Raw genomic sequence first — 20,286 nt, 5'->3', positions numbered from 1 at the left:
ACAACCCCTGATTTTTGTCTGGGATCCTTTCCACTGCACTTACAGTCCAAGTCCAAGGGTAGGACACAACACCCAAAGCTAAGCCAGTCAGTTCGTTTTGCTCATCTGTGTTTAGGAATCAGTTCTGGGTTGGGTTTATGACCCAAGGAAAGCCAATAAGAACTAAAAAGGACACAATTCCCAACCCTCAGTTTGAGCTATCAGAGATTAGGAATCTTTCTTTTCCCACTATACAGAGAGAAAATATGCAGTTGGAACCCCATTGCAAGAGGGCAGACAGTAGAGGCAAGGGCAGAACCAGGAAGGCTGGCAGAGAGGAAAACTGGCACCCAAGGGATGGTCCAAGCCTCCATTCATTTCATTTAAAGTAGCTATAATTCTGGAATTTCTATGTCCCTTGAGCCAATATTTTCCCTATTTGGGTTGTGTTTCTGACACTAACAACTGAAAATGTGTAGATTGATAGGTAAAGCCCAGCACAGCATAGGATTCAGCCACTAAAAAAAGTTTTCCTAAAGAAATGTCCTATAAACTTAGAAGACATATTAAAAGAGCTCACCAGAGAACCCTGGCTATTGTCACACATTGTGCACTGCCTGCAATGGTTTTATCCGTATTGCTCTTAGGACGTGATTATTATGCACTTTCCTGACTTTCAGATGGAAAAGAAAATGTTGCCAAACCCCTGAACAACCCAGTCATTCTTAACGAGAGGGACAGTATGAAGAAGGCTGTGTGGTAAAGAAGGCAAACAAAAAAGACACAAAATAAATCAGAAGCCAGTCACACTTAAAAGTTGGGTACACCGGACTCCCACTGCAGATCCAGAATAAATAGCAGACAGGAAGAACAGACAGACACACACACTCCTGCCATACCTATGCACATATCAACATATTGCAATGATGCTTTAATAATGCCAACTAATTATGCCATCTTTCATAGAGAGATACAGTAATTGTGTTTCTAAAGTGTGGTGACATAAGCATTGTCAGATTCTACAATGTAACCATTTTGAAAAATAAGTTGAGAGTCTTATAAATGTATTTGACTTTAAAATTCCACTTTTATAAATCTATCATAAGAAAACTGAAAAGGCTTTACGTATGATATTGATAAAAGTACTATCTGTAATACCAAGAAATTAAAATCATTTAAATTTCCAACAAAAATATTACATTATTGTCCCACTAATTGAATAAATATTTACACCAAAGGATGTTTTTCAAAAGCCAATAATGACAGAAGAATTTTTGTTGTAATGATAAGTGAAAAGAACTGGATACAAATTTGCATGTATGCCATCATCTTGACCCTGGGAAAACAAACTATGTTCATTTTAATTTATAGGAATAAATGAGAAATTTATTACATGCATTTCCCAGTGAGATTAATCTTAGCTGTTCTGGTATGATCAAAGTAGTCAGCTGAATTTCCCCTGAGTCCTTATCTGGATATTCAATGTGGTCAACTGTCATGGGTGGTTTTGTTATGTCAGGAGACTTGATAGCCAAGACTGATAAACTAAACAGACGGTTATACCAGATTTGGGCTGGGCTGCCCACCACTGAGCTGAACAGTTGTTAATATCGACGCAATTTCTGTTAACAATGTGATCACATGCACTGCTGTACTTAAAGTGTAGTTTATATGTCACATCCTCATTTTTTCCCTTTTTTGTTAGTGTGCATTATAGATATGTGTTACCCAAAACTACATCAATTATACATACAAGCAAAAGTTACAATAACCTTATTTTTAAATACATTTTCTTTCTTCTGGGATATGAAAAATTGATTCACTTGGTAAATAGCCCTGATATCTGATTCATACATAAAAAATGACTATTTTCTGTCAAGAAAACTGTTCCAGAATGTAAAACTAAACAAACAGACAGGCAATCCAGTTCCCTCATGTACAACGAGCCATTAGTAAAAGATGTATTCCTTCATGTGACATCAGAGGATGTTCTGTCACACCCAGGAAAGTGGGAAGGGGATAATCAAGTAAGAGTACAATTCGCGAAGATAATCGTTTTCATTTGATGGAGGAAAAATAACATAGGTGTCTACTATAAAAGGTCATTTTAAAAGACAAATCACAGGAAAAATAATCTAAAAGCCTAAAAATCTCTTATAAATGCCTGCCTGAATTCAATGACCAAAAGCCCGAATTTAAAGACCCTAAGGGAATTTCTTCTGTGGACATCTGCACTGGTGATGAGAGGAACAATCTCCAGTGCTCACCTATTCCTCATTGACTGTGTTGTTTTTGTGTGTGTGTGTGTTTCTCACGCACCAATCAGAGCTAGTTACCACAAAACCGAGAGAGTGTAGAATCAGTCATTAAGTTGGTCCCAGAAACCATGGTGGCTGGGGTCTCAATTGTGACAAGATTTACAAGATCTAAGATCTGGCATTTTACTCAGCAAAATACAGCACCCTTGGGGATGTTTAGAATCTTTCCATTTATCTACAAGGTATTTCTACTTCAGTGTCTCTCCACCCACATGTACCCCATGGAAGAAGCTTAATAATAGTTCACCATATGTATGTACATATTAGAAAATGCCTGGCAAATATTAAGTTCTACATAAATGTTACTTAATCATCCGCATTATATATACATATATTCAATTTAATCCTTATAATTCTATGAAGCAAGTACTATCATTCTCATTTTATACATAAGGAAACTGAGGCTCAGGGTGACTAAGTAACTTTTTCATTTTATGATTAGTAAGTAGAAGAGCAGAAATTTCAACCAGGGATCCTTGAGACTATGCTGATGAATGTATCAATGAGCAATGAAGAAACAATAGGCTCTAACACCTAATACCAATCTTTGTGTGCCTCAGCTACTGCTCTAATGACTACTTGCTTTTGCTTTTTTCTTTTTTTTAACTGTATTGGTTTTTGTTCATTTTTTAATTGTTGTATTGAGTTTTAATTTTTATTTTTATTTCAATAGTTTTGAGTGTACAGGTGGCTTTTTGTTACATGGATATTTTTTGTTTGTTTGTTTGTTTTTTTCAGGCAGGCCTTCTTTTATTTTTATTTTGTTTTTCAGAATGAAAGTAGTTTTATTGTTTTTTTCTGACTTTCATAAATATTTGCTCATGTAAACTAATTTTCAAAAGCATGCAACATGACAAAGTATAAAAAGGAAACAAAAATTAACTCTAAGCCTTCCACCTAGAGATGATCTCCATTTGTATTTTGGTATTTAGCTTTGACGTTAAATGTTCTGTGAAGAAGATTGGGGCTACTTGGGATATTTGTCTTTTAGGTGTTTGCCTTTTTCTACCCAGAGCCCTGAGGAAATTGTTCTTTATCTTTGAAATTCATTAACTTAACTATGATGTTTTTGGTTGTATTAGTCCATTTTCACACTGCTATAAAGATATACCTGACATTGAGTAATTCATAAAGAATAAAGATTTAATTGACTCAGAGTTCCAAATGGCTGGGGAGGCCTCAGGAAACTTACAATCGTGGAGGAAGGCAAAGGGGAAGGCAAGACACGTCTTACCACGTCAAAGGAGGACAAAGAGAGAGAGCAGGGGAAACTTCCACTTTGAAACCGTCAGATCTTGTGAGAACTCCCTCTCTATCACAAGAACAGCATGAGGGAACCACTCCCATGATTCAATCACCTCCTACCAAGTCCCTCCCCTGACATGTGGGGATTACAATTCGAGATGTGATTTGGGTAGGGATACAGAACCAAACCATATTACTGGTGTTGATTTTCCTATAACAACTTTTTGTAGAACATAGCATATCCCTTTGAGCTGCAGATCCACTCTTCATTTACTTCTTATGTTATACCTTTGAAAATGTCTTATTTTCTACATGTTGAATTCTTTGCTTTAGAGACACCAATTATCCTTGTGTTGGATCAGCTTTGTTTCCCTTTCCTATTGGCCATCTCGTGAGCAACTTTGTTTTCTTGTTTTCTGCATAGATACTGTATGCTCTGGGAAATCTCTCTCTTCCTTCTTCTCTCCCTTTCTTTCTTTAGGGAAAGGGAAGGAAAGGATATGTTCCTTAGTGGTGATTTCTGAGATTTTGGTGCACCCATCACCCAAGCAGTGTACACTGTCCCTAGTATGTAGTTTTTTATACCTTACCCCTCCACCCGCTTCCCTGCCACCTACTCCCCAAAGCCCATTAGATTATTCTTATGCATCTGCATCCTCATAGCTTAGCTCCCACTTATAAGTGAGAATATATAATTCAAATGACTAGTTTCTCTATCACTTATTATTTCCAAGCCCTCGTCTGGGGCTCTGAATTCTGCCACCTACTCTCCCTGACTACGGAGCAACTCCTGTGCCTACATTTATGACATATGCAAAGCTCCACCTGTGCTGACATCCCAGACTCTGTCCCCATCTTCCCAGCCTGGGCTTCCTGGGACGTGTTCTTCTCTTTGGTAACATACTGATCATTGGCTCCACACCTCTTTGTTTCATGTTTCTCTCTCTTCGGCTACCATTTATTGTACACAATGTTATTCTCTTAATATAATTGATTGAGTAACACTTCCTCTGTGAAGCCAGCTTTATTATATGTGTGTGTGTACATATTTATGTGTTTGTTTATTTACTGTTATTAGATCCCATTACTCTCAGCTCCTGTGGTATCCTATTTTTAATTACTATGGCTTTATAATAATGTTCGGTGATTGGCTCAGCAAATATTTTCTCCTTGCTCTCTTTCTTCAAAATTTTATTATCTGGATGAGCATGATGCCTCATGCCTGTAATCCCAGCACTTTGGGAGGCCGAGGTGGGTGGATCACGAGGTCAAGAGATCAAGACCATCCTGGCCAACATGGTGAAACCCCATCTCTACTAAAAATACAAAAAATACTGGGCATGGTGGTGTGCGCCTGTAGTCCTAGCTACTCAGGAGGCTGAGGCAAGAGAATCACTTTAACCCGGGAGGTGGAGGTTGCAGTGAGCCAAGATCACGCCACTGCACTCCAGCCTGGTGACAGAGCAAGACTCCATCCCAAAAAAATAAAAATAAATTCATCCCCATAGTTTTGTTCATTTAGAAGTTCAGAATGACACCAGAATCATATTGCTGAAAGTTTTTTTAAAGGAGGTTTTATTAGAATTTCATTAAACATATAAATTAGTTTGGAAAAAATGATATGTTTATGGTAGTCACACTCCCCATATAAAAATATGGTTCATCTCTCTCAGGTGTCCTGTTGTGTTAGGGTAAATCCATGAAATAGGATACCCTGAATGATGGTTATATCAAATATTTATTTGTACTTTTATTGCATTCTGAATGGTATCCTTATTTCATTATTCTTTTTCCTAGCTGATAGTTACTACTTAATAGAAAAGCTTTTATTCCTCTGCTTTTAAATCCGTCACTTAATTAAATTTTCTTATTATAGCTAATGGTTTTTTAATGGATTTTTTGTGTTGTGTCCATGGGAATAACACTATCTAAAACTAATAACATCCACATTTTCTGTACCCATACCTAGAAATTCCAGGGCAACATTAAATAAAAGTAGTCATAGTGGGCATGCTTAGTGCACTACTAATTATGGAGGAAATGTTCCCATTATTTCATTATTAAGTACATAATGTAAAATTGGAAACGTAGAATGATATTCATTATCTTTTTAAAAACATCTTACACTTCTAGTTTACTGAGAGATTGGTTTTTATCAGAAACTTGAAATATTTCATGTTCTTCCTTTATTAATATAATATGACTTATTTCTAGCTTTTTTAGTTGAAACATCCTTATATCTCCAAAATAAAACTCATTTGGTCTTGATATATTAGTCTCTTAATTTACTGCTGAATTTAGTATTTGACAACTGCATGTATAGAATTTGTTCTGTTTTTCCTGTCTATGTTATATTTGACTGGATTTGTTGTCAGAATTTCCCTAAATTTAAAAATAAACTGGAGTTATTACAAAGTCAAAAACAACAGATGCTGGTGAGGCTGTGGAGAAAAGGGAACACTTATATGCCATTAGTAGGAATGTAAATTAGTTCAGCCACTGTGGAAAGCAGTTTGGAGATGTCTCAAAGAACTTAAAACAGAGCTACCATTTAACCCAGCAATCCCATTACTAGGTATATACCCAAAGGAAAATAGATAATTATACCAAAAACAGACATGCATTTATAGTAGTAGTTCCACACTTCACAATAGCAAAAACATGGCATCAACCTAGGTGCCTATCAATGGTGGATTGGATAAAGAAAATGTGGTACATATGCACCATGGAATACTATGCAACCATAAAAAGAATGAACTTGTGTCCTCTGCAGCAACATGGATGGAGCTGGAGGCCATTATCCTTAGCAGATTAACATTGGAACAGAAAATTAATGCCGCATATTCTCACTTATAAGTGGGAGCTGAACACTGAGCACCCATGGACATAAATATGGGAACGCTGCATACTGCTAGACAGGGGAGGGAGGAAGCAAGGGTCAAAAACTACCTATTGGATATTCTGCTCACTACCAGGGTGCAATACACCTATGAAACAAACCTACACATGTACCCTCTGTATCTAAAAGTTGAAAACAATAAAAATATGAACTACAAATGAATGGAAAGATTTTTATCTTTTTCTACACTATTTAACAGTTGATATACTATGTCTTCAATGCTTGAAATAATTCAAATTGGTAAGAATATCTAGCCCCACCAATTTTTTTGTAATTAATACTTTGATAATTTTTAAAGTTTTTGCTTCTTCAGCTTAGCAATTTCACTTCCATTTCATTTTGGTTATTTATAATTTCTCCAAAAAAATTATTTTACTGAGATTTTCAGGTTTATGAGCATAAAGAAAGCTGTACATACCTTTTACTTGTAATTTTGAAAATCAACCATTTAAAGAATTACTGTTTTTCTCTATTTTTCTTAATCCAACTCAGCAAAGGTTTTTCTACCTATTTTATACTTTTTTAAAAGAATGAACTCCTGAATTTATTTACCAATGCTACGAATTTTTCTGTATTTTAATTTATTAACTTCTAAATTTATATTCAGTATACTTCTGCTTTTTCCATGTTTATTTTGCTATAATATTTCCAACTTTTAAATTGAATGCCTTGTTTGTTGTCATTTGTTCTTTTTAAATAGTAAAAATATATACAGCCATAAATTTTTATCTGAGACTATTTCACCACAGCACAAAACTTTTGATATATATTGTGCTCATTGTTTTCAAATAGTCTGTACATTTTTCCTCTAATACAATCCTTTGCTTTTATTATGTCAAGTTTATATTGGCTAATTCAACCATAGTGTCTGGCATCTTGTGCTTTCATATTTCATATTTTTAAAATTTTTATTATTTGTATTATCTAAATGGACTACATTTCCTTTACTTTTATCTTATTTAGTAAAAAATTTCAAAGCTACTATAACTCTGACACCAAAGCATTTTTTTTTCTTCAGACAGATTCTCGCTCTGTCGCCCAGGCTGACGTACTAGTGGTGCGATCTCGGCTCACTGCAACCTCTGCCTACCGGGTTCAAGTGATTCTCCTGTCTCAGCCCCCCGAATAGCTGGGATTACAGATGTCCGCCACTGTGCCTGGTTCATTTTTGTATTTTTAGTAGAGACGGGGTTTCACCATATTGGTCAGGCTGGTCTCGAACTCCTGACCTCAGGTGATCCACTCGCCTCGGCCTCCCAAAGTGCTGGGATTACAGGCATGAGCCACTGTGTCCGGCCCTAAAGCATTTTTTAAAAAGACCATGTCGTTATAGAGAAATGAAATTCCTAATTAAGACTCAACAAATCAAATTCAAAAAGGAAATAAAAATACATTACAACCAAATAACATTTAGTGTAGGAATGTAAGGATTGTTCAACTTAGAAAATCTGTTAAATAAAAAGATGAAAAATAATCAAAGCTTCTTGTCAATAGATGCCAAAAAAATAATTTAATGAAATTCCATGTACTTTCCTAATGAAAACCTTCAACAAGCTAACAATTTAAAAAAATCCTAAATCTAATAAAAGCCATCTATAAGAAACCTACAAGAAAACTTTACACTTAATCATGAAATCTTAAAAATAACTAAATAACAAGACAAGGCTGTCCATTATTGCCATTATTAGTTAACATTACATTGCAGGTTCAAAGAAAAATACATAAACAAAAGTTAAAATGGTCAGAATAAAAGCAGTAAAACAGCTATTTTTAAAAATAATCTTTTTACCTAGGTAAGCCAGATAAATCAGTTGGAAAACTATTAGGATAAGATGGCTAAATAAGATCAACAACAACAACAAATCAACAGATTTTTCTATAACTTAACAATAATAGATTAGCAAATTTAATTTAAAAAAAAAAGATCCAGTTCACTACAGCAACAAAGCCCATGAAATGAGAATAAGGCTAACTCAAATGTGAAAAGCCTTAGAGAAGCTGTAAAACTCCTCCAGAGGACAAGAAAAACCCACATTAACAGACAGACATAGTATATCTCAATATGGAAAGATTTAATATTGTAAAAATGTAACTTCTTCCCTATTAGTCTAAACTGATTATTGAACTTGGCAGCCAATTCTAAAGTTCATGAACAAGAACATATAGGACAACTTTTAGAAATGTGAAAAGCAACAAGTGGTGACTTACTCTACAGGATATAAAAATTTTCTTCAAATTATTGTAATTTAAATGATGCAGCAATGGCACAAGTATAGGAAAACATATCATTGGCACAGAGTAAAGATTTCAGGAACAGACCCGCATATATGGTAGGAATTTAATTCAAGGTGAAGTTTGTATTTCAAATGCTAGGACAGAATGCCTTGAGAGACTTCTGAATGAAGACCACAGAACAAGCAGATGAAGAAAAGCTCACCACCACCACACACCTGACTCCCAGAAATTAGAATTGTCATGTCTGCAGGGGAAAGAAGGATAATTCTATCTAGCTCAGCAGAAAAGCAGGAAAGGAAAATCTCCTGGTGCCAGAAATAAAAAACCTACATTACCGACTAGGAGTTGAAGCTCTATGGCCCAGAGAAAAAAATTGTATTTGATATATGCATAGAAATTTATATTCTATTATTTATTACTGCATTATATCAAGAATCCAGATATGGTAGTCCTGTTGGGAACATATTGCCGGCCAACACAAGAATGCAACCCAAAAGCCTTATGGTTATTGGCAGGAACAGAATCGACCTAGAAACCCTTTCATCTATAGCATCTCACCTCCAGCAAGGAAGATGTGAAAGAAACTAGGCTTGTGGGCACTGTACTACTGCAGTGAAATTGTTTATCTTATCCTTGACTGGACTCAAAAACTTTCTGACCTGGGTACATGTCTTCAAAGCTTCTTGGTCCTCCAGTTTGAGTGATAGGTCTAGTTCTGATAATGGTGATGATGTTGATAAAGATAAGAAGCCAGAGCAGCAATTCTCTATTCCTCGTCCCTCAGGTTGTCATAATTATAGTTAATCCCTATCACGCCATCATCATCACCATTCTAAAGCACTCTGATTATATGTTCATAAATAACTATAAGGTTGTCTACAAAATCAATTACAGAAACCTCAGTACAAAGTACCCAAATGACACTAACCTTAACCGCCTCTATGAGATGAAAACCTTGTAGTCACCGTTCAGTTTCCCTTGACTGTCTCCTTCCTTCCAAAGATGCTGCCTGACTCCAAAAGCTTATCCATACCAAATGGCATCTCTGCTTCTGGACTAAGATGAAATGACACGCTGCCGGTATGGTATCTAAGCTTCCTAAGTAGCAAAGGAGGATGAATGCAGGAACCACAGGTGAACTTGGCCAGTGGAAACCAGGAAATGGGAAGGAGGTGGGCCAATACATCCCCCGCTCCTTTCTCCCTCTCATGAACTACTCCAGAATTCAGCTCTTCCTCCCTGGCCTCTCAGACAATATTTGAGTGCCAAGCGAACACTCCCACCACATGACCTCGCATATCTCCTCTGACTCTTCAAGAAGGGGTCTCCACTGCTTCTCCTTGCCTCTTCCCTTGCCTCACTCCACTTTTTCCTCAATCTCACTGCGCTTGTCTTGTGTTTCTCCAGTGAAAACGACTTTTAATCCTTAACTCAGCCTCTGCTTTTTAGAAAGGCCCAGCCTAGTTAGCAAGACTGGGTGTCCCATCCCTTATTTCTCAAATTGAATAATACTCAGACAGAACTCCAAATCAATCCCCATATTCATCTCCCTCTCCCCATATATGCTGCACTAACTACTGGGAAATTCTATCAAAACAATTGGCTATAACAGAGTTTACTAATGAATAAGATGCCAAATAGGTTGGTTAAATGTCACCTTCATTATAGTAAACACATTTTTTTGCTGTTTGTTGTGCTGAGTTATCTGATTCTCAATAATGCCCATGCTGCTTTTGCCATATCAAGACCAAGTGCAGCATGCAGTTTATAGGTTGGTGCCTCACTAACTTGAAATTCATGCTCAATTAACAGTCTCCCACTATCACTCCCCTGGGAGATCTTATCAAAGTTACTGATAGCTATGTACATATGAAAATACCTCAGCTGTCATTGAGGACTCATCTGAACCTGATGCCGTCTTTCGCTGGTACAAAAGTGAAGTGATGAAGAAAGAAGAGTTTTCTGAGGCATATTAAGATATAAAAGCTCTAGGAAGGTTTTTGAGATGGCTGAAGCCCATAGAACTAAGAGAGAAGATGGGAATCTGTCATTTAACTTGTCTTCTACTAGCTTTGATACTCCATTGTCTTGAATGAGTCACATATCTATTCTCTTAACTATCCACAGCGATTCTCAAACGTTGTTTCCAAAAACAATTTTAAAGAATAATACAACTTTGGGAGGCCGAGGCGGGCGGATCACCTGAGGTCGGGAGTTCAAGACCAACCTGACCAACATGGAGAAACCCCGTCTCTACTAAAAATACAAAATTAGCCAGGTGTGGTGGCACGTGCCTGTAGTCCCAGCTACTCGGGAGGCTGAGGCAGGAGAATCGCTTGAACCTGGGAGGCAGAGGTTGTGGTGAGCCGAGATCACGCCATTGCACTCCAGCCTGGGAAACAAGAGCAAAACTCTGTCTTAAAAAATAATAATAATAATAATAATTATTATTATTATTATTATTATTATTATTTAAAAAAATAAAAAAGAATAATAGAGAGCTAGAGTCTTTGCTTTAAACATTGTTTCTTAACCATTTATATTTTCTTTTTTAGAATGATTTTTAAGGTGGAAGAATGGGAGGGTGGGGTGAGGAATGAAATACTAACTAAGGGTACAATATATACCACTTGGATGATGAGTACATTAACAGGCCAGACTTCACCACTACATATCAGTATACAAAACTACATTTGTACCCCAATTCTATTTTTTAAATTTAAATTAAAAAATAATTTTTATATTTTTATTCAGTCTTATAACCATATTTCTGCCATTCATTTATACTTTTGTGTTTAACTAATTTCAGTATTCATTGCCAGTTTTCTTTGCATTTTTTTTCATAAGTTATTTGGGTACAGGTGGTATTTGGTTACATGAGTAAGTTCTTTAGGGGTTATTTGTGAGATATTGGTGCACCCATTACCCGAGCAGTATACACTGCACCATATTTATAGTCTTTTATCCCTCGCCCCCTCCCATTCTTCCCTCCAAGTCCCCAAAGTTCATTGTATCATTCTTATGCCTTTGCATCCTTATAGCTTAGCTCCCACATATCAGTGAGAACATACAACATTTGGTTTTCCATTCCTGAGTTATATCACGTAGAATAATAGTCTCCAGTCTCCTCCAGGTCATTGCAAATGCTGTTAATTCATTCATTTTTATGGCTGCATAGTATTCCATAATATACATATATATATATACCACAGTTTCTTTATCCATTCGTTGATTGATGGGCATTTGGGTTGGTTCCACGATTTTGCAATTGTGAACTGTGCTGCTATAAACATGCGTGTGCAAATATCTTTTTCAAATAATGACTTCTTTTCCTCTGGACAGATACCCAGTAGTAAGATTGCTGGATGAAATGGTGATTCCACTTTTAGTTCTTTAAGGAATCTCCACACCGTTTTCCATAGTGGCTGTACTAGTTTACATTCCCACCAGCAGTGTAGAAGTGTTCCCTGTTCACCACATCCATGCCAGTATCTACTGTTTTTTGATTTTTTGATTATGACCATTCTTGCAGGAGTAAGGCGGTATCACATTGTGGTTTTGATTTGCATTTCTCTCATCATTAGTGATGTTGAGCATTTTTTTCATATGTTTGTTGGCCATATGTATATCTTCTTTTGAGAATTGTCTATTCATGTTCTTAGCCCACTTTTTGATGGGATTGTTTGTTTTTTTTCTTACTGATTTGAGTTCATTGTAGATTCTGGATATTAGTCTTCTGTCAGATGTATAGATTGTGAAGATTTTCTCCCACTCTGTGAGTTATTCCTGTTATTCCTGGGTTATTCTGACTGTTCCTTTTGCTGTGCAAAAGCTCTTTAGTTTAATTAGGCCCCAGCTATTTATCTTGGTTTTTATTGCATTTGCTTTTGGGTTCTTGGTCATGAAATCCTTGCCTAAGCCAGTGTCTACAAGGGTTTTTCCAATGTTATCTTGTAGAATTTTTGTAGTTTCAGGTCTTAGGTTTAAGTCCTTAATCTATCTTGAGTTGATTTTTGTATAAGGTGAGAGATGAGGATCCAGTTTCATTCTCCTATGTGTGGCTAGTCAACTATCCCAGAACAATTTGTTGCAAAGGATGCCTTTTCCCCACTTTATGCTTTTGTTTGCTTTGTCAAAGATCAGTTGGCTGTACGTATTGGATTTATTTCTGGGTTCTCTATTCTGTTCCATTGGTCTATGTGCCTATTTTTATACCAGTACCATGCTGTTTTGATGATTATGGCCTTATAGTATAGTTTGAAATCAGGTAGTGTGATGCCTCCAGATTTGTTCTTTTTGCTTAGTCTTGCTTTGGCTATGTGAGCTCTTTTTTGGTTCTATATGAATTTTAGAATTGTTTTTTCTAATTCTGTGAAGAATGATGATGGTATTCTGACAGGGACTGCATTGAATTTGTAGACTGCTTTGGCAGTATGGTCATTTTCACAATATTGATTCTACCCATCCATGAGCATGAGATGTGTTTCCATTTGTTTGTGTCATCTACGGTTTCTTTCAGCAGTGTTTTGTAGTTTTCCTTGCAGAGGTCTTTTGACTCCTTTGTTAGATATAGTCCTAAGTACTTTTTTTACAATGATTGTAAAACGGGTTGAGTTCTTGATTTGGTCTGCCCTTGGTTGCTGTTGGTGTATAGAGGAGCTACTGATTTGTGTACATTGATCTTGTATCTGGAAACTTTGCTGAATTCTTTTATCAGTTCTAGGAGCTTTCTAGAGGAGTCCTTAGAGTTTTCAAGGTAAACAATCATATTGTCAGCAAACAATGATAGTTTGATTTCCTCTTTACCAATTTGGATGCCCTTTATTTCTTTCTCTTGTCTGATTGCTCTGGCTAGGAGTCCCAGTACTAAGTTGAAGAGGAGTGGTGATAGTGGGCATCCTTGTCTTGTTTCAGCTCTCAGCGGGAATGCTTTCAACTTTTCTCCACGCAGTATTATGTTGGCTGTGGTTTTTAATAGATGGTTTTTATTACCTTAAGATATGTCCCCTGTATGCCGATTTTGCTGAGAGTTTTAATCATAAAGGGATGCTGGATTTTGTCAAATGCTTTTTCTGCATCTATTGAGATGATAATGTGATTTTTGCTTTTGATTCTGTTTATGTGGTATATCACATTTATTGACTTGCATATGTTAAACCATCCCTGCATTCCTGGTATGAAACCCACTCGATCATGGTGGATGATCTTTTTGATATTATCTTGTTGGGTTTGATTAGCTAGTACTTTCTTAAGGATTTTAGCATCTACATTCATCAAGGATATCAGTCTGTAGTTTTATTTTTTGGTTGTGTCCTTTCCTGGTTTGGGTATTAGGGTGGCTTCATAGAATGAATTAGGAAGGGTTCCTTCTTTCTCTGTCTTGTGGAATAGCGTCAAAAGGATTGGTACCAATTCTTCTTTGAATGTCTGGTAGAATTCTGCTGTGAATCCGTCTGGTCCTGGACTTTTTTGTGTTGGTAATTTTTAAATTACCATTTCAATCTCACTGCTTGTTATTGTTCTGTTCGTGGTAACTCATTCTTCCTGATTTAAGCTAGGAAGGTTGTATTTTTCCAGGAATTTATCCATCTCTTCTAGGTATTCTAGTTTATGTGCATAAAGGTGTTCATAGTAGCCTTGAATGATCTTTTGTATTTCAATGGTGTCAGTTGTCATATCTCCCCTTTTGTTTCTTAGTGAGGTTATTTGCAGGTACTGTTGCTTTCATCATGTTCTTTGTTGCCTGTGTACATTGATTTTTTTTGGTTTTTTTTTTTAACTTGTATTTTTGTTTTATAGGTCCTGTGTGCTTTATGCTTTAAAGAGGTTCTGTTTGGTGTGTTTCCAGGATTTGTTTCAAGATTTAGAGCTCCTTTTAGCAGTCCTTGTAGTGGTGGCTTGGTAATTTGTCAACTTTTCCCCAAACATAGTGAGCCTTTTAATCTGTACGCTGAGAAGTATTTTCTTCAGTGATTTCTTTTAGTATCTCTTCTGTGACAATTGTTTATCCTTCGTAAATCTTTACACTTTAAACATTTTTCTCCACTGCATGTCCTCTGTAAATATTCTTTTTCATGATATTTAAAACTCTAATTAATTTTTGCCTCTGCATTATGGAAGAAGTCATTAAATTTGCTTTCAGATTGCTACTCTCTGTTACTGATTTTATATTAACATTCTGCTGTTTCTGATGCTGATTTTAATTCTGTTTTGTATTTTTAATTGCCGTGTAATCTTTTTTCATTGCATTCAGCTTCAGCTTCACCTTGAAATAGTGGCTTTTGAGCTCATCTGGTCATCTTTTCTCTGTAACTTTTTCTCTTCTTATAGCTTTTCATTCCTATTTTATAGATGCCGTATCGTCACATATGTTACTGTGGACACTAACTTTTTCTAAACTTTTTTCTGACACCATGAATTCATCATTTGAAGAGACTGTCATTCCTCTGAACTTTAACAATTATGTAATATCTCTTGTATTCCAACATAATTTTACATGTTAGCAACATCCCAGCTGTTGTTGAAGTGTGTTATTATTTTTTAGTTTACTCCTCGTGGAAAGAGAAAAGATCTATCTAGTCGCAATGTTTGCCAACACACAGGGATTATGGCTTAGCTTTAACACAGCTTACTACAATTGGAGGGTATAATAATATATTAGCATCTAACTTGATTTCCAGGGTTTAGAGATATTCTGCTATTATGGCTCTGCTGGATTTCAGTGAAATCATTAATCCTATTCGTGCTATTTGACTATCTGATTTGGTGAACCATTGGAGTATTAGGGCTGTTCTTCTTTTTGTTCCCACCCACAGCCTTTTTATATATTGCTACTCTATCTCCAGTAATACAAAGTAAAACTGTTTGCCACCTCCCCACCCAAATGCTGATCTCTTGTCCTGTTGTTTTCTGGAAGTTTCAGTATCCAAATGAATGTTGAAAAAGAGGTACTAATGAGGAAGGTGAAAATAAGGGTTGGGACGTGGAGACAGCACTCAGATAGGACTATAAATACCCCAATCAGAAGGCAAGCAAAGGAATGAGAAAGGGATGATGATGGGTTAGTTAAGTTTCAGGTGGCAAAATAGATGTCAACATCACTTCTGCTCCATTTGTCTTAGAAAATAGAAAATTATCCCAGAAACTGGCAACAGAGAAGGTGCAGCTTAGGTTTAAAGGTATTTTGAGTTTGTGTGTAGTGAGGGGAACAGTGGTTCGTAGGGAGAGAGTGTGTGCCTTTACAGTGGACATCATAGTAGAAAGTAGGGGGTCAGTCAAGGGATTATTGACATGTATATTTCAACCCAGAAGTTTCTACCCTACACTGTAGACCTGCAAAAATCTGATAGGAAATTGTTGAAATTGCCCACTATCTAAAAACTCTTAAAGTTGGCAATTGCTTCATATGCCTGAAGGGAAAATACAGATAAATTCAACCCCCACTGGAATCAAGTGGAAGAGGATAAAGATTTAATAGTTTAAATGCACTATTAATTTATGTTGAAGTCACTGAAAATACTCTTATCTTATGAATAATATTAATTACTGCTAGTAGAGTGTTCCTATTCCATTCGGGCTTGCAAATGTCAGCAGAAACCCAAATCTGTCACAAATCAACATAATAAGATAATATTTCTGAAATATTACCAGATGTATTTTCATTTTCTAAAATTCTTGTTTCATACATGGAAGCTGAGGCATCCAGAACTTCAGAGGAAGGAAAGATACAGCCAAGAACAACAAAGAAATTGTCCAACGTTGACTTTCAAAACAAACTTTCTAAAAGAGCATAAGTAGAAACAATAGTCTTTAGTTGCCAGAGCCAGGCATTGGAGAGAAAGGAGTTCTCTTAATCAAACAGTGTCCCTTTAAATAACCAGAATTATCTCTGGCTAACGCTTTTCTCCTTTTGCCTAAACTAGTTGTGTTTCTGTCACATGTAGTAAGAAGAATCCTTATCAATACATTGCTTTTTTAATGTGCTAAACTCTAGCTTCAATGTACAATACTCAGTGAACTGAGCTCTGGGTTCAAAATTAAGAACCCCAGATTTTATATTTACTTATTGCTGCCTTTCGATATAAGGTTGAGCAATCCATCAGTTTGCTGTTTTCAGTTTAAATGGATTTCACCTAAAACTCCTTCTTTTCTTTGAAGCCTTTCCTGGCTATGGATAAAAGCAGTCTCTCTCAGTACTAATTCTTCCATCTATTAATATGATCTCTTGCAATATACTTAAAATTAGCATATAATATCCCTACCTCTTTTACTAATTTGATTTTAGCATAATATTTCTTTTATTTACTTGTTTGAAGATTTGCTCTGAGTTTGACCACAATAGTAACGGCCGTTGTGTTGCTCCATGATGGTGCCTACGGAGGTTAGAAATTGGATCTTTTTATCTTGTCCTGAAAGCACCTTCTTCAGCACCACATGCATTTGTCATTGTGCTCCATTTTAGCATCTCCGCTTATTTAACACATCTTCTACTTGGTAGTTTCATTTGGTTGTTAACTGTTCATTCGCAATATAAATTCTCTTTTATTGCTAGCGTCCAGTGAATAGGAAGTGTGTGTTTTGTTCCATGGACTTACTTTCATTATCATCCTAGTAAATAAGTATGAGTTTACCTGAGTTTTACTATGTGTGAAGTGCCCTGTAAAGGGAATTTCACAGACAGGTCTGTATCTATTCATTTATTCATTCAAGAAACATTTATTTAGTTCATGAGCATAAAGAGAAAAACAAAAGACACTCATTCTCCTGGGGACGTCACAGAGTAGAGGAGGGGACAGACAAAATCAGTTATGGCAACAAAGAATAACAGGGCTGTGAAACATGACTAGAATAATATTGAGGCTTAACTCCTTTATTCTCTAGAATTTGTTAGTGATTATGTTATAAGGCTACTGAAACAACTGCTGAACACGTTATCATAATTACTGAAAAATGTTCAGAACTGGGGAGGAGTTGAGATTTCCGGCTTCTACCCCAGATTTCCATCTTGAATCACATAACCTCTTGGGTTCTGTTCTCTCTATAAAAGGAGAATGCTACATGAGATGACCTCCAACATTCTATCTGGCTATCACATGCTACACATCCGTAATTCTAAAGCCTACAGAAGAAACTTCTCTACAACTAGTTCAAACTGCAACCTCTCAATAACACATAGCTTTGAAGTTCTGGTTCACTGCCATCTTATCTAGCTATGTTTAATCTCCCCTCAGGATGAACTATCTGCGTGGGAATTAAAAATTGGACACATTATTGGTAACTATACCACATTCCTGTGAATCAGACCAATAGCCATCTGGCCCTTGAGTGTGTTTGAAAACACTGCCAAGCTTAGGGAACGGCCCTTACTCAGGCTTCTGGCAAGTATTGAGTCAGACTCTCTCTGTGATTGGAGTTCTTTGTTGGAAAAACTGTTTGTGCTTGAGAAGGCTGTATTGCCTGTGTTGTGGGCATCACTTAGCTAATAGGAACATGGCCTGGAAAATAAACAGTGAGAATGTCCTGGCAATGCTTTCCTTTATGCCCCCCGCCTCAGTCACTCTCAGTTCATTTGTGGTGTGTATATGTATATACGTTAGGTTTCCTTAGCACGTTCTTGGCAGGAAAAAAAAGAAATACCTCCTCTTATTTTGAAGTCTCTGCCATCTAATTAATACATACACATTGGCTTAGAACAGAGCATCTTTTGTAAAGAATAAATACCTCATGCTTTGAGAAGTCCCATGAGAAGCATCAGAATTACTTGTCTGGAACCATTTTATACCTGGCCATTTTTGAATGAGTGAGGAACCTAGAATAACTGGAAAACTAAAGGTTTCTCATTATTTCTAAGTTAGTAACAGAAATTTTCTTAATCAGATTAATGGATTGACATTTTAATCTTGCATTGTTATTTATTTTACTCAGCTAAAATTTTTTGAGTTTGATCCTTAACCTGGGTATGGTATTAAATGCTGTACATGAGATAATTGGTGCTTCTCTTAGTAAACCTAAGACTTAGGTGAAATTGTTTCCCCTGTTTTAGAGACGAGAAAACCGAAGTTTAATGCTTTTTCCATTCAGAAAAAAAAAATGCAGCTTGCTGCCAGCACTCATTTAATTTTACATAAACACATTCTTTGAGGCTAAAGCCAATCCGACTGATTTTCAATGTGGAAATAAAATATAAAAACTGTTCTTGGAGTTACTTCTAAACAGAACTAACATCAGAATCATCCATTTCAGAAAAAATCGAATTCATCAAATGAATCGTTGACCAACAACTGCTCGTTGTAGGAACGCTACGTTTTCTAGGATTTGACATTTTCAGCGATGGAGAATTATTACATTTTTGTAAATGAAAATACCACTACTAAAAACAGAATGCTGTCAATAGAATGGTGTCTCTCGTTTCCAAAGTTGATATACTAGAGCGATGTGAAAATAATAACAAAAGCGAGATATTTTGTGGCAAAGTTATCTTGGAGTAAATGCTGCAGCCACCGGCGAGTCGTCTCAAGGAAAACAGGAAATGGGTTAAAGAAGCTTAGACAGGAACTTTCCCAAAGTCCTACAGGTATAGGTAGTGGTATTAAGGCTTGAAGCTGAGTCCATCTTACTCCAAAACCATTTTCCTAAGCACAACAATACACTCTCTCACAGTGAAGGCTCAGCAGTCAGGCCACGGGAGTTGTAATTTTGGCTCTACCACCGACCAGCTGGACAGCGCTGGACTAGTTTCTTAAATTCTTTGTATCTCAGTTTTCTTAACTATAAATTTGAAAATAATAAAATGTAACTTTTATGGTTGGTGAGAAGTCAATTAAATACTTACAAAACCTCACATATAGTAAATGCTGAACAAATGGTAGCTATTTTAATTTTTGTTCATTCAGCATAGCACTGGCTGAATGAACTAAAGACAAATTATCAGGAAAGATCAAGATAATATGTGGCCTCCATATCCAAGGGCCATATAGTCTAGGAGAGAGATATGTAATGAAATAATTCAACACAAGGCAGACAATGAAAAACAGAGAGAGAGATACAAAATGCTATAAGGGCTCAAATGAAAAAAAAAAGAGTATATCCAGTTGTAAGAGTACAAGACATTTAATGAAAAAAAAATGACATTAGAATCGGACCAAAAATGAATGGACCATTTAAATTGCTGGTCACATACTTCTAGACACTGGGATCAAAAAAGAAAAATTCCACTGTCTGATGGTGTTTTATGTCCACAAATCAGATTATAAAATCGTGAAGAGCAAAGACTGCTTCTGTTGTTCCCTCCTGAGTACTGCAAAACAAACGTTGTGGTTGTTCTGAGTGTCAATATTCACTCACATCACCAACCCCTAGGGACCAGTTTGTTCACAATTGTGGCAGCATCCTGCACCCCACACCATCATCTCCCACTCCATTGCAAGTCTTTGGCACCTTGTAAGTCATCCATATCTGTGGGCACTGGAAACTAGAGAGAATTTTGTAAGGAGAAGGCCCACATAGAAAGTCAAGGAGGTCCATATATACCATATGGAATTTTAAGGAGTATGCCCAAAGAAATTATGTGTCAGAGATTCATAATGATATAATATTTTTGAGTAATTATCA

General features: G+C 36.3%; 1 long non-coding RNA gene across 1 annotated transcript in view; it reads left to right on the top strand.

Moving 5' to 3' along the window:
- Positions 1–4,360: 4,360 nt before the first annotated feature.
- The window catches only part of LOC129049920 (uncharacterized), a 28,632-nt gene continuing 12,706 nt past the window's right edge, over positions 4,361–20,286 (top strand). Inside the window, exon 1 of the long non-coding RNA XR_008513319.2 lies at positions 4,361–4,437. This is a non-coding gene — a long non-coding RNA (uncharacterized LOC129049920). The remainder of the gene's footprint in view (positions 4,438–20,286) is intronic.

This window comes from Pongo abelii, chromosome 15 (genome assembly GCF_028885655.2).
Source record: "Pongo abelii isolate AG06213 chromosome 15, NHGRI_mPonAbe1-v2.0_pri, whole genome shotgun sequence".
In the NCBI taxonomy this organism is placed as follows: domain Eukaryota; kingdom Metazoa; phylum Chordata; class Mammalia; order Primates; family Hominidae; genus Pongo; species Pongo abelii.
The sequence above is the reverse complement of the archived record's forward strand: the minus strand, read 5'-3'. Positions and strand labels throughout refer to the sequence as shown.